This window comes from Coregonus lavaretus (assembly GCF_964263955.1).
Source record: "Coregonus lavaretus genome assembly, chromosome: 34".
Taxonomy (NCBI): Eukaryota; Metazoa; Chordata; class Actinopteri; order Salmoniformes; family Salmonidae; genus Coregonus; species Coregonus lavaretus.
In genome coordinates, this window is record NC_140021.1 from 35,562,670 (window position 1) to 35,566,733 (window position 4,064).

The window sequence follows — 4,064 nt, forward strand, 5'->3', positions numbered from 1 at the left end:
CTCAGTTTCATCTTTGCCTCGCAAAGCTAACTCAAACACTCCGCAAAACTTCACACACTGGATTAGCCGGCTGAGGATGTGGCGGTTCTTGCTAATGTCGTAGTAAATATATTTGTTATAGTGAATATGGAATATGATATGTTGAGTAAAATGTTGTGCTAAGATCTATTTAGGTCAGGAGCTGGTTATAAGTTCTGTTCCTATCCAATAACAATGGACAAAAGGGTCCTATCTTGTCAGCCTTGTCAGCAGGTGGCCAAGGACAACACCCACGCCATAGGCCTCTCAGTTCTTCCAACTCACGAGTTCTTGCTCTGAGGACACACACACACACAAACACACACACACACACATCATCACTGTTAAACACACACACACACACATCATCATCACTGTTAAACACACACACACACACACACACACACACAAAAATCCCCTCTCTTAGGCTGAACATTTGAAGACAGAGAACCCGACTCAGAGCCAATGCAACAGTGACAGTAGCCTGGAGGTGACCTCGCCCAACTCATCAGGACCAATCAGAAGATCAGAACTACTAGATTGAACCTACTTCATTTATTGCATAAAATGTCTGCACACAATGTTTCGGGGCTCTCTTCAGATAATAATAATAATAATAATAATATGCCATTTAGCAGACGCTTTTATCCAAAGCGACTTACAGTCATGCGTGCATACATTTTTGTGTATGGGTGGTCCCGGGGATCGAACCCACTACCTTGGCGTTACAAGCACCATGCTCTACCAGCTGAGCTACAGAAAGTGGATACTCATGGATGCGCATTGCAATTGTAAAATGTCAACACAATTGGAGACACCACGTCATTTTTGGAGACATGTTATTGACAGTAAACTATTGTAGATGCGACTGCTAACTAACTAAAACATTTTAGCTGGCTAGCTAATCATCTTAGCTAAATGTGGGGCAAACAATTCAGTTATTTACCGTTAATTTGAGGGATTGGGGTGAAAGAAATCGAGTTACATAGTGATACTTTACGATATACTGTATTGACAATATCGCAATATTTTAGCGCTAGTTGGCTGTACCTGCACCAAAACACCATTATTGTTCCTTCATAGCTTGTTCTCAATCTTTTCACATTGGGAGCCAATTTGTTTTCAGCACTTTTATTTCCATGACTGATCAAAACTCGTTCTCATGGCTTTCTGATCCCTCTGCAACAGACATATGGTGCGCAATAAAATCACAGTATCGAATCGCAATACGTATAGAATCATGAGACTCGCAATGCTGATGCATATATCTTATCGTGAGGTTCCTGGCAATTCCCAGCCCAAGTTCATTTGCCACAACAAATCTCTTCGCTAGCAAACGCGATGTCTTCTCCAAAACGGCAATGTGTCTCCAGCAATGTTTACTTTTTTGACGTTCTATGGCATCTCCACTTTCCAAGCATATATGACCACATGTAATATTTTGGTAAGTGATGCAAATAGTGAACTATGTAGGGCCAGGATGTAAAATATATGTAGCTGCAGCAATTTCTCTTATCTGATATGGTAAGTAATGGGGCTTAATTTATAGCTCCCTAAGAGTTTGACGAACGGGTCCGTGAACGCGATTCCAGATATATTTACCTCTGAATAAACTGCCTTTATTACACCATATCCACCCTGTCCAAAGTCTCTACTTGGTCTCAGTTGGTTCTCCAGTAAACTTGTGATTATCAACACTAACCTCATCGTTGTGGCGGCGGACAGCTAGCCTGTATCCCTCGTCATCCAGTTGAGTGAGTGGCAATGTCTTTTTTCGTTCGTACCAATTTTTGGAAAATCCTCGGGTGTAGGACTTTCCGCCTTTAGTAGAAACCTGTTGAATTATTAAATTTGGTCTGGGAGGTCCTAATTGTTTCGTTGCCAATTTATCTTCATTTGTTCGCCGACAAAAAGGAACTTCTTTCAAACAATCCACTCTTTTCTCAGTTACGTTCATGGTTACGTAACGTATGACGAAAGCGCGTAAGTGCAAGCCCACAGACACCCATTGAGATTGTATTGAAGGCTCTGAAATTTGAAAAAAATAGATTTTACATGGGAGTCTATGACAGACTTCTGGGCGATTTTCAACCTGACTGAAATCGCCCCAAAAGGGGGGGGAGCCATTTGAAGCACGACTTTAGCCTGATTCGACATTTAGTGGCAGTGTGGCACTGTGGCAGATCAGACGTATAGATTACAACACTGATAACTACTGTTGCCGTGATATAATTGATTAGAAAAAAAATCCCTTCCTTTTCCCGTTTGGCAGTGCGTCGCCCATATCGCCCTATTGAACAGGCCGCCCCTGCTCCACCCAACACAAGGTACGTCATGAAAAACGACAGGGACGAAGCCCAAAACAAACACGTATATAATTTATATATCACAGGGATGTAACCCAAACAGAAGAGCGAAGTGTAAACCTCTAAACAATACACGGGATGAGACCCGTAATAACAAGAGCACAATACACGGTACTCACTAGACTAACAGACATGGGACAATAATCGACAAGGACAATGGGGTACAGAGGGCACATATATACACATACTAATAAGGTGAAATGGGAACCAGGTGTGCGTAATGAGACAAGACAGTCAGGGGTTGGTGGTAATGATCCAGGTCAGTGACGCCTAGAAGACCAGTGACGTAGACCTCCGGAGCTGGTGAACGGAATGAGCAGCAGTACCGGGGGGATCCGTGACAGCCTCTCCATCCTCTACTTGCATGTCCATAAGCGGAAGAACAAACTGCAGGAGGCCTATTCCAACAACCTGTGGGGTGGAGCCAAAAAAACCTTGGCCACACTGTGGGAGTGACATGGTGAGTATTTGTCTTGGCATTGGCTTAGTTTGAATGCTGTTACTTGATGGTCTTACCAGTCAGCTCAATGCTCCATGCTCCAACCGAACCTTCGTGTCGTGTTCTCTTGATATTACATTTGTTGGTTTTTCTCTTGACCATCTCACACTTTCACTTGCATTAGGTTATGGGGTCCATGGTTTGGAGAAGATCCCAGATAAAATTCCCTGCCTTTAGAGTTTATTGTCACAGAGTGATTCCCATTGACCACTATTACTTCCTGGCTAAAGTCTTCATTCTGAAGGGAACGACCTGCCACTCTGTTGCAGACTACATCATTTTCAAAATTCCAGATAAATCCAAAGTGCTGGTCTGGTCTTATTAGTCAGTGTTTAATATGCATAAATGTTGCACCTATTATTTTCAGAAAAGTAACCCATAAAATATAGAACAAAATGGCAAAAATTTAGAATATGATGTTGTTGTCTCTGTTTCCGGGTTCAAGCTGCTCCTGGAGGTGTTTAGTGTGATCCACGGGCCTCAGGAGGAGTGTGTAAAGGCCTTAAAAGGTGGCCACTAGGTGGGGTGCGTGAGGCACTATTCAGTGACAAGAACTGAATAGTAATAATTTGGGTCAAGTGTCAGGGTTTCGCACAGGTCGTCATTGACTCTCAAGTTGTAAGTTATTTTTCCCTACACAATAGTCTAAATTTGCTTCCTCTTCTCCTTCATCTCCACTAGTTTAAAAACACAGGATGGATTAAAGCAATATGGTGGATGCCTTCACCAATCTTTCACCACTCCTATTCTTCCACATCTGTACAGATGAAGGAGATACAGTAAGTATAGAAAGCCACTTTAGATTGTTGGGATGCTCCCCACATTTTTCTCCACAGTTGTGGATCAAATGGCATTTTCTGCATCTTAAGAATCGTATTAATTGATGCACATTTTGTATTCCAACCCATCATTCCCATCTTTACACAAAATGTCAGAAGAGTATTCCGATCCCTTGGAACCTAGAGTAAGTTTGATTAATAACCATTTGATATAATACAGTCGTGGTCAAAAGTTTTGAGAATGACACAAATACTAATTTTCACAAAGTCTGCTGCCTCAGTTTTGATGATGGCAATTTGCATATACTCCAGAATTTCATGAAGAGTGATCAGATGAATTGCAATTAATTGCAAAGTCCCTCTTTGCCATGAAAATGAACTTAATCCCCAAAAAACTTTTCC

General features: G+C 41.9%; 1 pseudogene across 1 annotated transcript; it reads left to right on the forward strand.

Annotated features, from left to right (window-relative positions):
• Window positions 1-2,696: 2,696 nt before the first annotated feature.
• Window positions 2,697-3,846, forward strand: LOC311108930 (DGAT1/2-independent enzyme synthesizing storage lipids-like; annotated as a pseudogene). Its single transcript has 4 exons — window positions 2,697-2,844; window positions 3,008-3,187; window positions 3,329-3,501; window positions 3,787-3,846. The product of its transcript is annotated as a DGAT1/2-independent enzyme synthesizing storage lipids-like (transcript).
• The last annotated feature ends 218 nt before the right edge of the window (window positions 3,847-4,064 follow it).